Below are 23,778 nucleotides of genomic sequence, written 5' to 3'. Positions count from 1 at the left end.
GCGAAGAAACGCAACGACAACACCGATGTTTCGCGGACACTTGGCGATTTATGAATCATATCTTGATTTTTTTCAATTAATCGATATTAATTATCAAATGGAATGTTTAGAACATTTAATTTCTGTGGAACGTTAGACAAACATTTCATGTTATTTCTTTTACATTACACTCTTGAGATCTAAACAGTTTCGAGAGAAAAGAAAAATGAAAATAATAATAAGCTTTTCCGTTAAAGAAAGATCGACCTCATCATCTCTCACGGATCTTGCCTATTAATCTAAATTTCTGATGAAGCAATTCACAATAACGCTTGAAATTGCTACTAATCGCACGAATCGAGCGCAGCAACCCAATTGACCAGGTTGCAGTGCTCGCTTTTCCTTAAAAGCCGTCGTTCTTCACACATCGTCGCGCAACGCGACGTTCACAGTACCCACATTCATTTACCGCTTGTGCGGCACACTTACATTCATCTACATCGCTCGACGCGACACCCACGTGTAACACAGAAAAATATCGGCGCATCGGAAGGCCGCCTTCTCTCTTCAACTCCTCGCTCTCTCGTCGCCTGCGCTGCGGAGGCAACGAGAAGTATCTCGACGCGTGAGGAGGGCGGCTCGAGCGTGTTCACGATGATCCACGCTGGTCGCGGTTACCTCGATTTACAAGTCAATCGTTCTCCAGGACGTCCCGGCGAAACCGGACGAAGCCCGATGACGGATCGTTCTCGTTTTCTCGCCTTCGTGTCGTCACGTTTGCGCTTATCATCCTCGAAGAAGCGCGACGGATCCGGATAACGCGGATCCGTTCAGCGCCGCGCGAAAGAAATGCTCTAATTGGATTTACCGCGGCCGACCCGTTATAAGCATTTAGCGGTGCGTGTCACAATTGCGTACCCTGTCTCCCCCTCGAGCCCCCTGCTCTGCCTGCTGGTATAATACGGCGATGACTCACTTCGCGCGTTCCCGTTCCATTGGAGAACGGTCGGTGGACTCCACTCGAGCGTTCCGGCGCGATTCGACAACCACGGTTCTCCAGAGTCTGTCTTATATCTGATACTTTATCGATATCAAGCTGGAGAACGTTTGGCTATGTTCTTCCAAAACGCTCCTGGAGATTTATCCACGAGGCCTTAGATTGCAAACGCAAGCGAAACGTTTAACTGTACAGTTCGCGACGCAATCGAATGATCTTCGCTTATAGGATTATCGTTCGTGGAAAATAGCTTTCTCGAGGTTCCAGGATCGAGATTACTGGGTCCTGATAGTCCACTCGAGATGTTTATCCGAGATGTCAATTAAGATGGACTGCGGTGATATATGACGATTCACGGAGACGCCACGTCATGTCGTGATGTCTCGTCGTCCGGCACCATAAAAAGCGAGGGAATAATATTGAATTCATATCTCGCTTTTGTAACGACTGCAATTCTCGTTGGGCAAAAGTACGGCACCTGCTTCCGTGTAACCGGCAACTGCTTTTTGCTAGCGCGGTGCCGTTACGTCGCTTGTAAAGCGAAAAACTTGGCGGCTGTCCGAGAAACCCGGTAATGGTACGTATCTATTAGAGACGGACGTATTATCGCGTGTTCTCGAAAATGATCGTAGCTTGGCGCGCGTTCGAGAGTTCAGCCTTATCGCCTTTAGATGAGAGGAACCGAGAGTTTTTATTAAAACTTTATATCTCTCACTTTTAAATCGACGAGCCGTACATCACGAACTAATCGCGATCGTCAATCTCGTTTTATTGCATCTAAATTAAATGATTCAGGAATGTAGGAACTAGTAAAGCTAATCTTCTTATCTCGGATTGGTCCATAAAAATTCAGCGCGTTACAAATCGGATTTTTCGGCGGATAGATTATGCCGGAATTTTTATTAGGAATATTTTTAGGAATTATTCTCCCGCAGATTCGTACATCCCGCGCTTTAATCTCATCGCGACATCGCAAAGCGACTGCGAGAATCTTAGCGCGAGGCCTAGCGTTATCCGAAGCCGGCATTACAGTGCTCTGCAGATCAGAAGATGCAATAATCCGACCAAAAAATTTTATAAATATACATAGTACTTCTATATGAGATATTAAAGTATGTCGTACATTTAAGACATACATGGACGCGAATGATAATTTTAGTGACAAAGTACAATCGCATCTGCAAACTAAACATTTTAAGCTGAATGTAACGCATATTTGTTCATTAAAAGAAATAAAAGTACATTTTATATTCTTTTATTTTTATTCCTTTAATTCTCCGTTTCAACACTTTTGCAAAGGGCAAGTTATCATGATTGGTCTCGTCTTATCATACTTTTAAAAGCCGTCGTGTGCCAGAACATAACAGTAACATTGTATTCGCGAATGCTCAAAAAGACACTTGGAACTGGATCATAATATCCCGTAATATCGAAATCCGATGACGACCTGAATCGTGCATAATGTTCACTTGAGTCGCAGTCGCGCGTACGCGCGGTACTCAATAGAGATTAATCGTGGTGAGTTGTGCGCGCCGGTGCTTTAAAAAGTTATTAAACCGATAAGAGAATCGGGACGCTCGTCAGTGGTCGATAAACCGAAATCAACTGATTGGTATGAAAGCACGGACGCAAATTGGAAAATAATCGCGCGGTACCGAAATATTCGATCACTTCCTTGCATCTTTATTTAGAGGAGATATTTTCTGCATTTACCATGAAAAATGTAAATTACTTGAACGTATCGCCATTATGCAATAAACGAAATGGTCGTTCGTTTGTTTGTTCGAATTTCGGAATTTTTCATTTTGCGCTCCGCTTCACTTGTGACCTAACACCCGCATTATTCTGTAGTGCTTCTCCGGGGAATACGCAAATATAACCGGAAGTTCCTGATTATCATAATCTTGCGACTCGTGACAGCTGCAAATCGAGAAAGGACGAACTCTCCGGTGGGCAGCCATCATCGATGCGAAGACAAACATTGACATTGAGCCGAGGCGTAATGATGTCACTCGCGCGGAAGTGACATCATTTTGTCGGCTTCTTGTGGTCCGACCCGACGAATAATTTGCAGCTTCGTCCAGTCTGACCTTTATTTCAATCGTACGTCTGACACATGACGGCCTTTAATGTAGACACTGAATCAATTAAACCACGCAATTTTCTCACGAATATAATTATATTCTCTCTCTCTCTCTTATTTACAAGATTTTATTCTTTATATAAATGTAGCTTACATACGCGAATTCATTTAGCGTTATTTTACGGATGAAAGAGGACATAATAGAGAAAACTAAAATACGTTTTAAAGTTATAATAATATGTACGCTCCCAAAGTATTTAACAGAATGATGCAAAAAAACAGTAACAATTAATGCTTCACATTTATTCGCAGCCATTTTTCGAGCGCAATAGTTCAAGAAGAATTAACGATCGGAAAGAGCGCGGATTCTCAGCGCCGCAAGAGGAAAACACGTGGTGTCACGTCGCAATAAACAAACTACAAGTGAACGCTATAAATTCGCGTGGCGTCATTTAACGGGCCCATCCTTGAACCACGCGATCGAGATTAGAACTCGCCGGCACGATAAGGTCCGCGTTTCTCTGCAATGCGATTGCGATTTTTCGTTGCGGCTTTTCGTGTTTCCGAGGGATAGACAGATCTCATCCCGAATGGCGAGTCGCCAAGCACTCCGCATCAATCTCCAGTCTCTCCACTCCCGATGATCCGTTTCCTCCGTCCTCCTGCCCGCTCCCCCTGCGCGTTTTAATCACTGTCTCATCCGCTTGCTGCCAATGCAACACCCGCCGCTAATGCAACGGGCTTATCAAGTTACCCAACTCGGATTCTTAGGGATCGAATCATTAGCGAGGAAGAATTCATTAACGCCGCTGTGACGACCGTTTCGATCGCCGATGCGAGAAAAGTCGAACCAAGTTTAGTGCATTAGCACTTTTGCGTTGCGGTATTGATGATTCGTTCGGTGCTCGCGTTACATCGATTTTATCTGTCATCTGTGACTTCACCTGTTAAGGCCCGATTTCACCAACAACGTAAAACGCGATTAATTGAAATTAAACTTCGATTACGTTTTTAACCCTCGATATTGGATTTCACCAAGAGAAACTAATCGAGTTTAGGAATAATCGACGTTTAAAAACTAACTGACCGATTTTGGTCAGTTAACGAATTTAAACCGCGATTACGACTGCGAACATCAAAATTCATCTGGAAACTCCCAACATTATATCAAACCGACAAGAAATAATAATGCTAAGAGGATATGTATTAGTTTTTGAGAATAGTGATGATGAGGATGAATTTGTTGTTCGTTGACCAAGGTGGATACGAGACAGAGAAGATCATTTCCACAGACGACACAGATTTTGTGATGAGGTTACTAATAGTCTTGTTACTAATAGTTGACATCTTTCAGTAAGGCTTATTACTGAACAAATTGCTGACAAATTGTAAAAGGTTATTATGGTCTACTGTCAAATGGTCATTGCCATCTAGATCCACATATTTGCGATGTTGCCGGTGTTCTTTTGCACCTAAACTTCGATTTAATAAACTAGAATTAATTGTGCTACTGTGAAACCGGTGAAATCCGCTCGACCATAATCACGATTAGAATCTTCGCTTACACAGAACGAAGTTTAGCTAAACGCCGATTACAAGATAGTTGGTGAAATTGGGCCTAAGTCGTGTTCCTTTTTTACCGCTAACCAGTTGATCGGTCGATCGATTTCTTCGTGGCCTCCGCGAATGCCTAGCCGATTTTTTTCACACTTCGTGAGAAAAAGAGAGCCACGGTCCCGTGCCGTTTATGGCTCGCCGCATCGAAAATCGGCCTTCAAACGAAACGCGAGAGAAAAATTGCGATAGCGAAGGAAGAAGAGAGTAATGCAATTTCATGGATGTTTCATCTCGATTTCACGTGAATAGATTCGATTTGACCAAGACTTTTGATGCCGGAGAAAAATCCTCGATCTCGCGTGGGAGTATAATTGCTATCGATACGATAGCGACTGAGGGACTTCATGTCGCGCGCGCATTCGCACAGTCGCTCGAGTTGGTATCCAGCCGATGCAATGTACACCATAAAGAGGACACCGACTACGATTGACTTGACCGTATTACGAAGATTAACTACGAGGAATCGTGTGATTTGCTCTTGTTTCTTAATTTACTGAGACCAACGTGTAATTTAATTCTTATAAGATTATTCTTCACAGAACCAGTCTTGCAACACACAAAATGACATTTCACCATTCGATTCGATCTGCTAATTATCGAATTTTATTTTACTTGGAGAAAGAGCGATTACCTAAATTAATCAATCAATTTAATACGATCAAAGCTTTTGGCAAATTGGCCAGCTTCGGAGTCTTCGACGCGATACAGACGAGAATCGCGAGGACCTAAGGATCCTCCGACACTGGCATTCCCGAACGATTGTGTCACGCGTACCGATAGCTACTCTCGCTTTGCTACTTCGGTCCACCTCGTGCATGCACTCGCTGTCAAATCGTTCCCCGTTACGTGTCAGAATGCGTCCAAAACGAGTATTGCATCGAATCCGTACGTGCGACCGAAGGCCGAATGCTCGCGGAGCGCGTTCACGAAGAGGCGATCGCGCGATATCGTTATCAAGTCTTGCCACAAGCTCACGTCTCGTCTGATACTAATAGAAACGCGCCTTTTCAGAGTTACATGATACTCGACCGTTGACGACAATCTCTTTTTCCGCGTTTGAGATGAATTAATTAATCATTTTCTCAGATTTCTAGCAGAGAGAATATAAATGATACGCGGTTTCTCCTATTTCATGTCTAGCACAAGCAGTCTTCCGTCAATTTAAATAATAAATTTAAAGTACGAGTTTAAGAAATCGGCGGTTATTTCCGAACGCAATTATCCCTCCAAATTATGTTAAATTCATTAATTGAGCTTTCGATAGATTTCTCGATCGATGGATCCTCGAGGTCCATTCGCAGGTGGACGCACGAAGACGTTAGGTTTGCAGGAACGCATAAACGCATCCAGCCGACCAATGTCCACGATCGGAATGCCGGTGCCGCTCGGCTGCTATATTTAGACACGCGAGTTTTAATTAAGTATGCGACAATCTATCGTGTATACGAGGTGACGAGACGAGAAGAGGTCGAGAAACGATCGATATTCTCGGTAGTTGATGAAACCGATAATCGGTCAGATTTATACTCCGAGGATTGAATTGGCGAAGTTCGGTTTTGGCATAACAAAAGTTATTAAATTATGAAAAGAAAAATTACCAGATATATCACAATGAGTTCATCTGGATTTATTTTTATTTGGAAGATCATTGATTTGGAAAATCGTTGGTTATTGTGATGGTATTAATATAAAACCGCGATCATAAATTCGAATGTGCGGTTTCACACGTTCACACGTTTTCAATGCATAATGCATCAGGTATGCGAATTAATTCGCTGCCTCTTTAGTTTCGCCGGTTCATAATAACTATCTGGGATTTATTAAATATTGCGGTTTCGAGACACTCTCTCGTCAATGTTTACAAAACTTCATAGTACACAGCGGAGTGATCAATCAAAATTTGTAACAAAACTTAAGATTGATTGATTTTTGTTAAAAAGAAACACCGAATTAATTTGCACATGTAAATTACATGGGACTACTGCACTCCGGAGATAATTCATTCGCGTTTCAGCAAGTGGAAACTGCATCAGCACCTATTTTTAGAATGTTTCTACGCGCGGAGTTAATTAAAATTGTACAAGTAAAGATTCATCTTTGCAGATGGAGTCATCGGGTTGGGTTAATCAGAGTGCTTTGCGGTTATCAGAAGGCATTAGGCGCATTACGCGGGATTACGCGTAGCGTAAAGTTTTAGAAGGACGAGCCCGTTAAGCGGAGTTTAAGCGAATATCATGCGGTTTCAGCGGCGCACGAGATCGCCTCTCGTTTTCCCATTTACGCCATTAAGCGCGCGGGATTCCACAAACCTCGCGAGATTACGGTTCCTCGTAATAAACACGGCGCAAGTAATTGCGAGAAATCCTGATGCTGTAATGCCGCATCGGTTCACTTCTACATACGCCGCCTAAATATCGCATTAACAACATGAATACTTTTCAGACATCAAGATAATAAAAAATAAAACTACTCTTTTCTACACAGAAGAATTAATTTAATACTTTTGGTGAGACGTTTGATGCCTTTGATATTAATCTTTATTTTCTTGTTATGCAACATCATCATTTATTTTTTCTACTATTTTACTAATGTATGCATTATATATCTATTCCTCGCATCTAATTTTTAAATGTCATTCCCATTTAGCGTTCGTTCCATCAAGATACTCACTTGCTGAGAAAAGGAGAGAATATGTACATCTTTTTGGAACGCGTTTGCGGCGAAAATGACATAGCACAGAGTCGCGTAGCAGCAGATTACGTAAAAGTGAGATATCGAATACGCGTTTCACCGTAAATTGCGGGTTTACTAGATTTATTGCAACGGAAACAACGCACGAGAGATTAACTTTTAAGCTACGACGCTCAACGGAAATATATTCAGGGGCAGCGAGCGCGGGAGAGGATAGACGCGCGGAGAGTCATAATTCGTAAATTATGCAATGACGGTCAACGTGCTTTGCCCACGGGGCAATTGACCTTTATTATGTTAAACGACGTGACCCTAACGCAACCGAAGAACCACGGTCATGCCTGTCGTAAAATAATTCAATAAAGCAACGTTCCCTTGCGATTTGTGAATGTCGCTGCCAAACCTCTTCATATTTCTCATATACCGTAACCGGAAATTCAATCGCCTTGCTTGACGACCAATTCTCAAATTTTCTTTAATTATTTGACAATTAATTATTCACTCCTTTCGATTTTCTAAAAAGATTCTTTCATTTGCAGAGAGAGAAAAAGAGAGAGAGAGAGAGAGAGAGAGAAGATTCCTACATATTTTTTGTGAAAAAAAATTTGAGATATATTGTATCTGAAAGCCGAAAACGCTTCGTTTATCTAAAATTACTGCTCGCCTCGATATCAGATCGCTGCTTTGTACACGAGAAAGAGTTCTCGAAATGTATCCGGACAATGGGCGAATTCGCGAGAATTTCACGGTGCTTGGTCAAGCCGAAATTAAGCCCGGCGCGTTCTCCCATGTCTCAAAACGAGACGCATGAAGATAGATAACCAGTTGTTACCACAGCGGTCGTTTCCGGCAAACAGCGCAGCTGTAATTAAACGCGATATAACGTGAGTAATGCACGAGAGGCGTTCGCGCTAACGCGAGTTAACTTTAACGCGGGACGGTGTCACGTTCTCTTGATTGCTAAGAAAAAGAAAAGCTGGCCGCGCGATCAGGCGCGTCGTTGTGATATCATAATCGAATAATCGGACAGTCAAATGATGCTCCAAATATATTTTATTGGTAAAATGTCCGCAAAATTATTTTGATCTACATTTTTCGACATGTTCTTACTTCTCTTTCATTGATTTAAACAATATAAAATCCGGAACTCGTCGAAAAATAAAAAGAGAGATATGTTTCATCGCGCACGATTCATTATTAAGAAATGTTGTAATTGATAAACCGTCGATCTTTATTACGTCGAGAATGTAAAACGTTGTTGCTCCGAGTGTCACGCGAGTAGCAGCAGATAAGAAGACAAACTCCTCTCTTGCTTCACTCCAGACTTGGAACAATGTACGCGTAGGTTAAACTTATCAAGCTGTCTTGGTAATGCCGGGAAAGAGGATCTTCCTCCGTAGCGACTAGCGTCCGTGGGACGCGTGCTCCGAGTCTTCAATCTCAAATTCTAAACGCTAAACGTGAGTTGACGGCATTTCGCTGACCGCAGTGCAATACTGTGCCATTCATTTATTTCTGTGTTTTTATTTCAAAATGTATTTTATAATTTGAAATCTACGTGTAAAATATCTCTGTGTATGTATCTATAATACTTTATAATTCCCCTGTTCTCAGCTGCAAATTTCGTTAGTTTTTAATTCGTTAGCTTTAAGTTGTTATCTTTTAATTCTCAATTTTAAGTTCATGTTTTACAATTTATCTTTTCGTCACGTATCTACGGAAGATGATATAGCATAGAGTCGTGTAGCACAGTGAGCCGCGCAAAAACAAGATGTTAAATACACGTTTCAGAGCATAAATTGCGAATAAATATGCGAATTGAATTTTTTTCGTTTCTTAGTACTAAATTCGATATGATTAATTTCGATAATGATATAAAACGAATTTTGAAAAAGTAAATAATAGATGTGAAGCTTCAAGCCTAAACCTACATAAAATAAAAAGATAATATTTTCCGTTCCATCGCATTGCACGTAATTTTTCGCCTCGTTTATCGAACGCAGTGTTTATCGAGCAGCGATCCTCAAGGATACAGTTATTTCTAATTTCTACCCCAGTCCTTAGCAAAGAAACCCGATCTCCCCTGCGGGACAGTTCCTACACGAGACCACGTCTACTTTCAGGGCCACGAATCAGGCGTAGAGAAGGGTTGGGTGATCACGAAGGGTGCAGCCTAGATAAGAGCTGAAAGGTGCGGTCGATTATATCTACGTCCAGGCCGATACGGCGGAGTGTAGGCTCGCCTTTCCGTAGTTGGCATCCCGTTCCGAAAGTTCAAATCTAATTATTCTAATAGTCGTAATGCACGAGCAAATTTAAGGTCCTTACCGGATTGCCGCAAGCATATATAAAAATAATAAATTTAACTGTAGTTATAAATTCTTCGTGAGATTGAAACTTTTCATGGAATTGTTCAGGAAAATCGCATCGTTTGGTAACAACATGTTAATATTGTTCCATGAATATTTTGATAATTAAATTGCCATTTAAAATTTCCAGCACAGTCCACGTCAAATTGATCAAAGAGTAATCGCTTTTTTCGCATGAACAAACTGCCACGAGTCGATGTAAATATTAATGAATAAAAGAATGAAATAATGAAATATTAAATGTAGAATAATCGTTCAATTAGAGGACCGCAATAAACAGAGAAACTGTGACAAATAGAGCGCCCGTGGCCTGAATGAAAATCGATACGATACTGAAAATACTGTTAATGGTCAAACGTTTATTTGCGGAAAGGTTGCGCGCAAATGATTTCGCGTATCGAGAATCGGCCAGCTCGAGAAACGGCGAAATCTGGGCGAAGGTGCACGCGGTGAACCATGAAATTATAAACGAATCGGACAATCGCCAACATCGGACAATCATCCATTTCAACGTTAATCTAGCGCCGTCGAACCAGTCTTAATCGTCTCATAAATACGCTCGCGTACTTCTCGTGCTTCTTCCATCCGCTTCCGCGTTTTCCCTCCATTTCGCGCGACTAGCGATACGCATCCGCTTCATTCCGCAGAAAGGCGCCAACGATATGGACCCAAAGTCCGAGAGGAAAGTTCGCACGGTTCACGACCGCGATGATCGGAATCATCGGGGTCGCAACGCCGTTTAATCACGGAGCATGACTCACATCGCGTTCGCGCACTTTACTCCGCTTACATGGTCCATGTAAATCGCGAGTTATTATCTCCTCGTCGGCCGGTCGTTGTGTCAGGGTAATCTCGGCGCGATCAGCGAAAGTCTATGAGATTATAATTGAACGGCCGAGCGTAAAAAAGAAAAAAAGAGGAAAGAAGAACGGCAAAAACTAGTAAATCCGCTTTAGCAAACGATCCCTGCGGGATTTTCGTGAAATATTCTATCAAACACATTTGCCTCTTGACTTCGTTAACGCGACTGCGTTAGCCGTTGCGTGTTTTGACGCGCTCGCTCACTTGCAAAATATCGCGAATCTGATCGCTGGGGATCATGAACTGCCGCGTCAATTTTGTGTTTGACGAACGGCAAGTTGCATAATCGAGATAGACGGACCGTTTGAAACCAGATGGAATAATTCGCTCCCTAGCGTGCGTACGTAATGATTCCTGACATTAGTATCACGTCGAGCGGCGTCGGGCTTCCCTATTTTGATATGGCGTGTCGTATTCTCGCTCTGTACGTACGCTCGTCCCGCTTCCGTTATGAAACTCGTAATCGCGCGGTTGAACTGCCTGCCACCTTAATTACAGTGACTCTCTCGGTGGCATTAGGTAAGCGTCCCTCGGGAGCCTCGCGTAAGTCCCGCAGGACTTACAAACTGCCGTTAGTCACGCGATCTTGGCTAGCCGCGTTTCGCGATGCGGTAGCAGTTTTGCATTTCATCGTTCTTGCGGAATAGCCTCGTGTCGTCAAAAAACACGAAAAATCCAGGAAACTGCTCGATAAGACGATGACGGCAATGGTGCATCGTGACGATGCATCGCGACGATGCATCACGGGGACGCGAATATCGAGAGACCTATCGATCGGCGTGCGTTTCCTCGCCGGATCCGAGAATGTTCGAGCGTCGTTATTCGCGAAAAGTTCGAGGCTGAGCATGGAGGCCAGGCGTGGCCTTCGCGCGAGGATAAATCTCACGTTAGGTGGAACTGTCGCTCCCCGTTTCCTGTTTGTTAGCGTTACGTATCGGCGAGCGCCGCGAGCTTCGGCGGCCGCCGATCGCGATCTATACCAGCGAGAAAATAGCAGGTCAGACAGTGGTGCAACACGCGGGATACGACGGATCACGGTGCTCGCCGCGACCTTTTTGCGTGAAAATATACTGATTTATCACCGGCATTTACCGCGCGACGCCAGGGCAAACTCGATGGCATTCGTGCAAGTGCGTGTTACACGGGTCGCTGCCGGCGACGCGAGATCTCTGTTCGATTATGGCGACGCGTTTAGAAAAGCAGCGAGTTTCCCTAATTGCCTAATGTCGCAAACTCGTTTGAGAAATCGGTCAGAAAAGGCAGCAAAGTAGTACCTCGCATGAACGAACTACCGGTTAATTCTACCGAACAAAATTATTGTAATTAATTAAAAAGCATATCTCGCAGTAAAACGTATAAGAAAATTATAATGGTATTCATACATATTAAAAAAAATTATTTTATATATCTTTTTAAGATAAAAAATTGAACATTTTCTTCTTAAAATAGAAAACTTATGACACAAAAGATAATAATGAGGAATTAAAAAATGCAAATAGAGATTCATGTTATGAGATCCATTGTTAAATGTCAATGTATGGTAAAATAGCCACATCATTCCAGAGCGATGAGCTCAGTAAATCAATTTCGATGCAATAAATATGCATTTGCAATAAATTGTTTAGTTGTATTATTAGTAGTACTTTATTTCACTATTTTTTATACTCTCTCTAGAATCATGTTTTTCTATCTAAATATCTACTAAGCAGTTTTGTAAGCACGTTCACATGCAGTAACGCAATTTTTTTATTACAATCTAGGCATAAACACGAGCGAATTCACAACACGAATAAAATATTTCGTGCTATTTAAGATACGGTCGCTCCCAATGTGCAAATGTGTACGTGCATTCGCATGACAAACGACGCGTAACGACAAATGACGTAAAAAATAGCGGCGCTACCACGCGCTCGGAGCGAAAACCGCAAGCGCGCACTAAGTACCGATAATAATTGGCGTCTAACCGTCTACCCGGTTGTTTATGAAAAACTGGTTTCCCAGCGCGAGTGTGACGTTTTCTTCTCATGACAAGGTAATCGCTGATCCCGCGTTTCTCCTAAAGTGGAAAAAGGATCATCAGTGAAGCGTGAAGAAAAGCCACTTGCGCTCATTTACATAAGAAACCCTGAGCTACCGTGACGTAATGCACAGCACTTTGCGCGGTCTTGCACCGTGAAGCCTGTATAATGTAAAGATCACTAGCTGTCGATTATCCTGACAGATCGACGATGAAATCATGAATGCAGCATATTAATCGGCAAGCGTACAACATACAACCTACGGAGGTGTCGCGTCGGCGAAAAGAATGGCAAAAATGCACGCGGCGTGGCACGGATTACCCCACTTTTCCCCCTGCGATTATTACGAGGTCATATATTGCCGCGGAAGTTCGTCGCGCGATACATCGTATCATGCTCCAACCGAGTGCGCTCAATTTCTTTTCCAGACGCATCGCGTAACGCGATCAATCGCGATCGGCCACTGCGAATTAACGCGCGAGAGTAGAAAAAATTGGAGAGGCATTCGCCGCGCGCTGAAGCTAACGAGATTTCGATGCTTTCGTGGGAAAAAATAAGAGAAAGATTTACTTATATGAAATTAAATAACAAATTCAAGGAAAGATTTAGGGAAATCTCCTTCCCTTCGTAAAAGAATAGAATATTAGTAAACGCGAATAAAATACAGTAATATGTGATCACAATTCAGTAATATGTTGTTAATGTATCGGCAATAATATATTTGTTCTGGTATAATACATAAATTTGTTTTATTAATGACAGTGTGGAAATACGAGTTCTCTTTTGTAAAGATTTATAAAATCTCGTGTGCAGTGTAATAGGCTGCGTTGCTACAATCAGAGTACAGGAAATACCGATTATCAGGCATTTCTTCACGTAGAAACGCGAGAAAATGTCGTTTCACGTGCCGCTTGCGTGTTAAGTCGGTTCGAGTAAACGATAGTAATTGATCTAATTACAGTGGCATTTACAGCGCGTCTCAATGACATATGATTTGCGACTCGAAAACTTTATAAGCTTTGGAAGTTTCGCAAGAAAGAGAGAGATGGAGTACTTTCTTGCCAAATAAAGAATATCTGTTTTATTCATGCCACTACCACGCCTCTCAAAACTGACACTGATATATTCGTTAACATTAATCAAGTAGTTGGAATATTACAAGTATCATTAAAACATCATTAAAACGTTTCGCATTTCCTATTATTTCACTCGAGAAATTAATAACTTTGATTAATACATTAATAAATTAATTTTTTATCTTAACTATAGTTTTTTCATTTTAAAAGGTGAATAATATTTTTAAAAATAGCAAGAAAGAAGAGCAATGCAAGGCAATAGAAAAGTGTGCTCGGAATAGCGAAAAAGCGCAACATCTATCCTTTACTTGGTGTCTTTGCTCCCGTTACACGATCTAATTGCAGACCGGCTTCGCGATCGTACATTGTATCGATCGCGAAGCGATACTGTATCACGTCATTAAGTTTAATCGTCTACTACAACTCTCGTTCTAAAGTTCGTTCGAAAGCAACGATGGGATTTACGGTCCGGTTGATCGACGATGACGGCTCGCTCGCTCGCGTCGCGGCGACGCGCGCGTGAAAGTGCGACGCGCGGTAATACGAAACCGAAAAGTCACTGATACTTTTAAAAAAGGGCCTGTATGCGCGAGTGGGTTTCACTCGTTGCTTTCACTCGGGGCTCAGATAAGGACGGCTCTCTCGCGGCTTCGGCTAATCTAGTTGCACCTTGATAACGCGAGATGAGGCCATTTAAAGAACAACGATTTGTTAACCGGCAAAATAAAACTCTGCACAGTAATTCAATATAAAGGGAATTGATGTGATACTATTATAACACCGATCGATAAATACTGTCAAGTATAAACGTCAAAGAATAACATTTAAAAAATATGGATAATTATTGATGAATTTAATAGATAGACATGAAAATGACTAAAGATTAAAAAATGGCGACAATGCGACTATTCTTAAAACCTGATTAGTAAGGTAAACATAGATACTAATATATTCCCAGGCATCGCAATTTTCAAAGCTTCAAGAAAACTGACGAATTCATTATTACCAAATATCAAAGAAAATATCGACAAAAGAATGCACGATATGAATTTAATTAAAACTGACGACGTCGCGGAATTCGCAGGGGAGGAACGATCGAGGACGATTACGAAACAGGACAAATCCGTCGAAGCCGTCACATGCTCGTTACCCTCTCGCAATTAATTACAATCGACCGCCTTAACGAGGCGGAAAACACCTTGCGTAGAGTAACAATAGTGACACGTGACGCAAAATGTTACTTCGAAATCAAGAATTTATTAGAATTAAAAGTTAAAAAGTAGAAATCTGTGCAGAAACATGAGAGAACAAAGTAGAAAAAAGTGCACAAGAATATTTACACATCTCTTCTCGTCGCGTCTCCTTCTATAGAAAGAAGATAATGCGCGATACGACGGATACACGTGTGTAATTAGTCGCGTTCGCTTTTCACCGAATTACTCGCATCGCAGGTGGTGCAGAAACGCCTCGATCGAGTATCGCTCAGCGACGCGAGAGCCGGCGTCGAAGAGCCGCGCGAGGAATGCTAATGAATCGCGCGAATCGACTCGTGCTCTCGCGAAGGGAAAAAAAGGTCCCTCTCCAATTAGCGCTATCCCATAACGGGGAAACTGGATAGCCCCTTATAGGCAGGGCGACTTGTGCGCGATCGACACGTACGCACCAGTGAAACTGGGTTGGACCGACGATGTCGCTCATGCGGCCGTCGCCGTCTCTAAAGAAGGCCAAAAAATGCCGAGGACAATAAACCTGTCTTGTTTAGTCCCGCTCGTGCGCATCGGGGACGACGGCAAGATCCGACCAGCAAGATTTACGTTCCGCGATCAGCTGCAGGCAACGACAACGTGTCGCAGATACCATTTAAACGACTGCATATGTGCTCGTGATACGATAGTAGATTCCAATTACGTTCTTGTCCTTCTTAAGAAAACGTACAAGTTGAGATTTTAATACATTGTATAGCGGAGTTACAGTTTTCAAACTTTGTATTCCCGCCGCGTTTTCGATTCTGTTTTATGTTTGCATTTGTTTCGAAATTAATTTCTCCGTTTACCTTTTTTATATTATGAAACTTGCACAGATGTTGTTAGATGATGCTTTTATTCGTAGCTACCTAAGAGATAGTTTTGATTGACATGAACTTGAAAAGTACTTTGTATTCACGGAGAAATGCATTATAAACGCGTATAATGCACCACACATATATAATCAGATCTCTTATGGGGAGAAAATACAATGTCTATAAAAGGAAGAATCACGAACAGAATATGACACATCGGTATACAAGCAATCATATCAAATATCATTCTTGATGGATCAAATCGCTCAACGTCCACAATTGGCCATCACTCTACTTCCATGACGCGTGCTAGCAACAAGATCCCGCATAGAAAATATCTTGATTAGAATCTGATTTGGATCTAATTGGAATGTAGTTCAATTTCCTAAATAAATCACGTGTTCTGATTCTGATAGAAAATCAATCTACAAAGATCCCAAACAGAAATAATGTTTATAATGTTTCGAGAACGTGATTCTACGTATAATTTTGGGAATTCTGATCAGAATCTAAACAATATATGGGACGATCTTGGGAAATTTCTAGGCGAGATCAAACAATCGCAGAACCGCGTGGAAGACTCACGTGAAAAGAAGCGGCGGAGCCGAAAAAACAGAATTACATGTTTCTTGAAAATTAGCATCTCACGTGGGAACACGTTGTTATCGTCGTTCGACCGAAACCGTTCCGGTGACGACCACGGTCGCGTAAAATGTTGAAATTGATTCGCGGCGCGTCGTCGTGGCGCGAATTCGTAAATGGCAACCGTCACTCGCGCGAGAAACGCGAGGAGGAGTTAAAGGTGCGTGGATCCGGACGTGACGTTCGAGATCCATCACCTCTCATGTGTTGCTTTCCCTCGTGCAATCAATTGACAATCGCTTGATTCGACTGAGATTAATATGCCCCGCGACGTGCATTACGATCTTTCACGTTACGACGTCGCCGTGCGCTCTTGCGCCGCACCGATTGACGTCATCGTTATAACTGAATCCGCTGGCCGAGATTTATTCCGAATTTATAATTTTCTCGTGTACGGTAAATGTATTCGATGCGTCGCGAAAGCACAATGCGCGACCGATACAGGAGGAAATGTAATATCTGATACACAGCCGAGAGCCGCGCGACTGCATTATTGACATCGGTTTATTATTAACGTTATTATATTATACAAGTCGCAGCATATCATATGCGTATCAGAGAACAAAGTCCCAACGTAATAATTGTGATATAATATAATTTATTTTGTACACCAGTCATAATGTTACGCTGCTTGTGCAGCTAAATCATGGCCTCGAAATCACGCGTTTTAATGCGGCGCATTCGAACTGCCTGCATCGCCGAGTGAAGCAAAAGTAAAGCAAACGTTTAACACGTGCGAGGTGTCCTACTTACAAGCTCGCGTTCTAAATATCCATTTCCGAAGAAAACTAATAATGTCGAAAGACAAGACACGCGAAAGTATCGTATTGTATTATTCGTACATAACGACGTAAAAATTCTCTTTTCTCCTCTCGAAATCTCGGAAGATAATTTCGGCGAGGCTGTATCGGTGCTCTGGGAATCGATTATCGTTCCCGATAGCGTTCAGAATTGCTAATTGCGCCGTGATCGATCGAAGGATCAGCCGCATGACGATTTCGAATGGGAGCCTTCGATCCCCTCGCCATAGATACCGCGTTACCTCGGTGCACCGGCCTCGACGCGCGTTAAGACACGTTAATTACACGTTATGTCCGACCCACACGCATCCACACGCCCGCGATTTACCGAACGGCAGTGCTCCCATCGACGTGTCTGGCCACCTCGACGGCCAGACTGGAGGAAAGTGGGTGAACCCGGCTCGATTTTGCGGCGAGAAACCAGCGCGGTTCCACCTGACTCCTCGTTCGATTTTCCCTTCTTACACGCAGCTGGATCTCGCGTTCAATCGGGACTTACGGGGAGTGCCCTCTCGATTTCGGACTCGCCCGCGCGATGCCGAATTAACTTGCCGCCAACTCCGCCGGCGGTGAATACATTTTCGGGGATTCTATCAGAGGGGATGTAAAATTAGGTCTCCTTCTTCCGTCTCCTTCAGCGTATTTGTTGCTGTATTGGCAGTTGTATTATTTTCTTGACAGAGAAATACGGAAAATATGTCTATTTCATTCTGTCATCTTACGGCAAATACAGCGACATGGCACAGTTCAAAAGGAACGGTAATATCATCTCTTAAATTATCTATTAAATTAGATTAATCTGAAAATAGTGATCGGTCGCAGTTTTTCAAGAGACTCGCAGTCTTTTGACTGCATAAATATCATATCTGTGTAAGAGTTATAATCGTCAAAGAATCGAAACTCATCAAAGATAGCCACGCTGCTCGAGTAATAGACAAAAAACAAATAACATACAATAATAACTCGCATGCACCAATTATTATTGTTTCAACGTCAGGCTTAAATATAGAAATGATTTCTATGTTTTTTCGCATCGAAGTATCGACGCGTCACAAGTGCGTAATGTGCAATCGACAGATAAAGGCACTCGACGATAACGATATGATAATGATATTTCAGCAAAGACCGGCGATTTAAAAACTTCGTAAATACGTCGTCGTCGTTGTCGAGAAAACCGGGTTCTGTTTGCCGTGCTATATGAAGCTACAAGAACGGCACGCGAGGTCGCGGATGTAATCTAAGTGCGATCGATGTGCCGGTGGAAAAGAGCGTCGTGCCATTTCACCGAAAGGAGACCGGTCGAAATCAGAAAGTGCATAATACTACTTGCATAATTTCACTATTTTGTATCCTTTTCGTTGCACATAAGTCACTATCATTATTAATATGCCGTTCCTATAATCAGGGTATACGCAGAATGCAAAAGCGGTTTATAACTGATCGAAATCTTCCGCGATTAGAAAAGTTTATGTGGAACACTTTAACACGGAAAGTAAAACAATACGCGATTAAAGCTCACGATACGGTTAAACTGCCGTTGCCAAGATGCAACATTGAAACACCTAGATATAGTCACAAGCACAGTCGTTAAATAATAAATCTGATGGCTACAGGTATGTATACGTAAATGCGATACAGTTTAAAGACGATACATTATTACGTACAGGGTCTCTGATATCCGATCGATACTGCGAACGGGCCCCGTTTATGTCACGGACGATAAAGTGTAAAAACGATACCTTTGCGTATTATGCGATTCGCACGGATCCTTACACTCGCGTGTAATGTTCCATCACGTTATCGAAAAAGTACTCGCATGTTCCAGATACTTGCAATAATTACGACTCCCGACTATCAAACGGGGCAAATTGCTGCGAGCGATTTCTCCGGCGAGCATGTAATTTTCGTCGCCGTTTCAGATGTATACATATTACATTATCCTCTCGTGTGTCTCGCCTGTCTTGCACGAAAGATAACGGTGCCCGCGAAAATAACTTTTGCCTCAAATTAAAGACGCACAAAAATAGAGAGTGGAGAACGCGCGGTTATTAGAAAGCGTGAGTGACTTGGCCATTCAAAAAAAAAACGCACGTTTCACGTATGTGCTTCCGTGCATGTGTGCGTGTGCGTGTAGGTGTGCAATCTTCTTTATCTTTATCCCGATACTTAACGACACCGCTGACAACCCTATTACCCCTGAAACGATCCGGTTCAAGGACGCTGCAGGTACTGGATTGCGCGGGCCACGGTCATCGCGATCGCCGTTTGCACACGTGTGACACACGAGTGTGTCGCCTTGTGCAAACTCAAATCACATCGATTCGATCCATTAGACGGGAGCGTGCGATTATTCGCGCGGCGCGAACCGTGGAAAAGTACGCTCGGTACTCCTCGCGATTGGATCCTCGCGTACCGATAGTCCGGAGAGCGCATCAGCGCGCGAATCAGTGTTTGCGTTCCGCTCCGATCTGCCGCGCGAATCTGCGACGTAAATTGATACGACGACGCGTATCGGTATTAAATCAGAGATGAAATTAATAAATAATTGGACGAGAGATTATTTAAGAATCGCACGACTTACTCGAGACTCAGACTCGCGGTTCGCACGCGTTCTCTATCGAGCATCAATTTTTTTCAGATAAATTTTAATTGAATTAGTCTCCCTAAATTATTAGTTCAATTCATTTTGATTTATTCCGAGAGAACAATGAGTGTTACGTGTGTAAGCTTGCATATGTATGTTGCATATTTATATAATGTTGCTTATGTCATATTACTGTATTGTTTTTTGAGAATCTATGTTGATTAGGCATTCTTTTCTTCCTTCATTCAGTCTTACGATATTTCCGGATACAAAAAAAACGCGGCCTTGCATCATCGAGCAGCTGCAATAAGTTGGAATCTCTGGAATCCGTGCGCGGAGTTCCTATCCACGTAACCTTACGATAAGTTGATTATTTTTGTCCGGTGATTTATCAGCTTCAAGGATAACGGGCTAAAAGAAGCCTGCGATATTTTCGCAGGAATGCTATAATTTAAACAATGTAACCGTCCGCCAACAAATCGAAATAGACCCGCGCGAGTTGGCTAAATATATAATTGCACGTAAACAAAAACACACATTCCGATCAATAAAGGTAATATACTCGAAACTACCAGGCGGGCGGCGGAGCGCAAGAAAAAGTGCTTTATTTTTATTCGAGGAATTCGAGAAATAAATCTGATCCGCGTCGATTTGCAGACCTGACCTCGCTAACCAAGAAAGGAGGAAAAATTTAAATTACCTTGGCGTCGAAGGCGTCGACTGGAGTCCGTTGCACGCCGTTCATCCTCCGCAGCTGATCCGCTCACGATGATCTTCTCGATCAATCCGCAGTAGGTCCTTCGCGTAGATTCACACACAGCCGGTAAAAGTTCGTGGTAGAAGAAGACTTCACTCGAGTCCAATCGACAGGATCACACAACACAGGAGGAATAGCACGAGTTACACTTTTCACTCCGCGATCGCGAGTCCGCGCACAGTTCGAGCGTGGATCTTCGTCATATTTCGCGTAACTGGCAGGCACGCGATGTTCCGCGATGTTCGTTCACCAGGTTCTCCGACAAGAAGCCAGATTCACGCGCGATTTCGCGCCGAACATTCGCGGTTGACAAAAATGGCGGAGCGGTGGTTTGGTTAGCTGCGCACTGGAATGTCGACACGTCCACGTTAATATTACACGTTAGATCGTCATCATGGCGAATTACCGGTAGGAAAGCGAAAGCGAGTCGTGTCGCGCGACGTGTCGAGCGATTTCGCCGATGGACGCGACGGGACTCGCGCGATTTATTCGGCCGTGACTCCGTCAGCGAACGGACGACGTGCGACATTTGAGCGAGGACGCGCGCTTCTGTCCCGCGAGACGTGCGATTCGAAACGCGGCGTCGCGATTCGCCGAGCGCGCGCATGCGCGCCGCGACGCGCATCGCGACGCGCGCCGACACGTGTTGTTCCGACCGCGTGCCTCCTTTTGCACGTTCACGAAAGAACGGGATTATTTTGAAAGTTAGACAAAGAAATGTGTATTAATTAATATGCGTTATTAAAATATATGTTCCACGTTTTATCGTAAGTAAAATGAAAATTGTTAAGTATTTCTTCTCGAACGATTCTACTATTACTGTTTTGCAGGTTTTGAAAAACATGTAATTTTTAATAAGAGCAATGAGTGTATTATTAACGGAGAAGGATTAATATTTGATAATTATTCCATCAACAATGATTCTTAAATTGAGGTCTTTTTGTAATAATTATCTGAAACTGATCAATACATTATTACGTAATACTCAAATTTTTTATATCGTAATGATGTTACTTCCTTCAGGTATAATCAGTTTAAAATTTAATATGCAAGAGAAGAAATTACTTAAATCAATAACTTGAGTAAAAGATTGAGATTGCCCGTTTCTTTCTCAATAATCTAAGTATAATTACTCTCGTACATTTAATGTTAAAATTTGAACTGCGTTATGATTGGCATAGAAGCATTCTTAAATCGTCAAAAAATATGTTCTTTGTACATACAAGACTTTACCATATTTATCTATCTGCAAATGCAGATCGTTATCGACGTTTCGGAGCACTTTGTTAAAAATAACCATCAATTCCATTTATCTCTTTATTATTGCATCAGTATCTCCTTATAAATTTATTAAACTTTTCACTTTTCCGATTCCATCGGATCAATTAAATGCTCACTATTGCACCACGACAAACAAGATAAAATACCACGAATATAAATCAGAGTAAACAAAAGATTGAAAGTGCTTGCAAAATAACACTATCAGTACTTCTTTTGCACGCGAAATATTGAAATTTTGGTATCGCTTGCGAATCTAAAGCGGCTAAGCGTATGATGACTCGTCCGCGAGTGTGAAAGGATCAACGGGAGGATCCTGAAAGGCGAAAAAGACGAGATATCCAACGCGAGGGACTTTCAGGAAGACGTGCGTCGGTTGGGCTCGAAAACCCGTCGATGTATCCGATGTCTGAGGGGGAGTGCACAGAACAGAACAGAAACAGGTTTAAGAACACCGCGGCTGACCGAACTTCAAATCCGCTCTACTACGGCGGAAACGGGCGCTTCAACAAAATCAATCCACCGTTCCTCTCTCGAGGCGGCGTTCGAAGAAATCGACGCTATTGTAATCACGAGAGGCGCGGAAGTGCGTCAACGTGCCAGGAACGGACGAGAACGATTCTGAATTTCATCGATAGCGTCGAACGCGACGAAAGATAATTCATGGATCGAATCGGCGTACCAACTTTCGCACGATAACATTGCTTCACTCTATCGGGTTGCGTAATGCGATTCGAGCGGCGATAAAACACACAAATGACGTAAACAACGCGGTCGCGATTTCGACGAGGTGAATCTTGATGCTACGCCAATACCGGCGGATCCGATATTATATAGTAAGATAAGATAAACGAGAGAATATATTCTATATATATATATATAGATAAGATACGCGAAAGCATTTCTCGTTCGTACGGAGAGTTTTGCGAACGAACGTAGAGATCACTTTCGTATCTCGGTACCCGCGATGGAAACGTGAACTCAACCGAAATTATACCGGTTCTGATTGCCGGTTCCCGGCACGCAGGTATACGCGAATACGACTATCATGCGTGACGGCGTCCTGGTGCACGCCCCACGCAACGGCATTGCGCATTGTGAAAAGTAATCATACGGAATCGCAGACGGAACAGGTCGCCGTACGAAGAAAGTCCTCACCGCGCAAATTATACACTTGACTTGAAAATATCAGGGGACAAATCAGATTTCCATTACATCAGGACGAGGACCGATTTCCACACGTAAATGCGGTTCGCCAGCGATCGCCGATCAGTGCTCCGAAACGTCGCTGCGTGTGAGACCTCCCCTCACAGGACTCGAGGACACGGTTCGGCGTGGAATCCTGGAGCGATCTTCTCACATACACTCTCTCTCTCTCTTTCTTTCTTTCTTTCTCTTCGTCTTACTCTCGATCGCGCGGGAGGGAAGAAGAAAACGGCGGAAAAGGAGAAACGAGCGTCGAGGGCGATTTCACCACCTGCGCCGGACGACGACGATCCGGGTGCACTCGCGGGCACGCTGAAACAGGGCACGGCGCCGTGGCACGTGGCACGTCGTCGCATGTGTCTTGACTCGCTCTTTTCTCTTTCTCTCTCTCTCTCTCTCTCTTTCTCTCTTTCTATTTTTCTGTTTCTCTCGCTCGCTCGCAGGAGCACCACTCTCGCTCGCGTGCGGGCGGCAGCGGGAACGCGTGCAGCAACGGCCGGCGTTCGGGCGCTCCGCGTCGCGACTGCCGGCGCGCGCGGCGGCGGCTAAAAAACCATACGATGACCTCATCCACACCGGCTGTGCTCTCCTCCTCGTCCTCCGTGTCACTACGTTACTAGCCGTCCTGAAAACGTCGCCGGCGCCGACGCCGCCTGCTGCGGCTTGCCCTGCGCGCGCGATACCGCTTATCTGCCGCCGCGACGAATGGTACACGAGAAAGGGGGACGGGCGAAAGAAGTACACATGGGGGTGGAATTTTG

General features: G+C 43.3%; 1 protein-coding gene across 3 annotated transcripts in view; it reads right to left on the bottom strand.

The window, feature by feature from the left end:
- The window catches only part of LOC113561432 (NK-tumor recognition protein-like), a 41,838-nt gene extending 18,289 nt beyond the window's left edge, over positions 1-23,549 (bottom strand). The window contains exons 1-2 of one of the 3 annotated variants that reach the window (XR_003406576.1): positions 23,289-23,549; positions 20,477-20,879 (exon numbers count right to left, since the gene is read on the bottom strand). The gene's annotated coding sequence lies outside the window, so the exon portion shown is untranslated. Of the gene's footprint in view, positions 1-20,476; positions 20,880-21,766; positions 21,786-22,969; positions 23,196-23,288 lie in introns of those variants that run through there. The other 2 variants (XR_003406577.1, XR_003406578.1) reach the window with 2 other exon arrangements.
- Between the last annotated feature and the right edge of the window lie 229 nt (positions 23,550-23,778).

The sequence above is a fragment of the Ooceraea biroi genome, chromosome 5 (assembly GCF_003672135.1).
Source record: "Ooceraea biroi isolate clonal line C1 chromosome 5, Obir_v5.4, whole genome shotgun sequence".
Classification (NCBI taxonomy): Eukaryota; Metazoa; Arthropoda; class Insecta; order Hymenoptera; family Formicidae; genus Ooceraea; species Ooceraea biroi.
The sequence above is the reverse complement of the archived record's forward strand: the minus strand, read 5'-3'. Positions and strand labels throughout refer to the sequence as shown.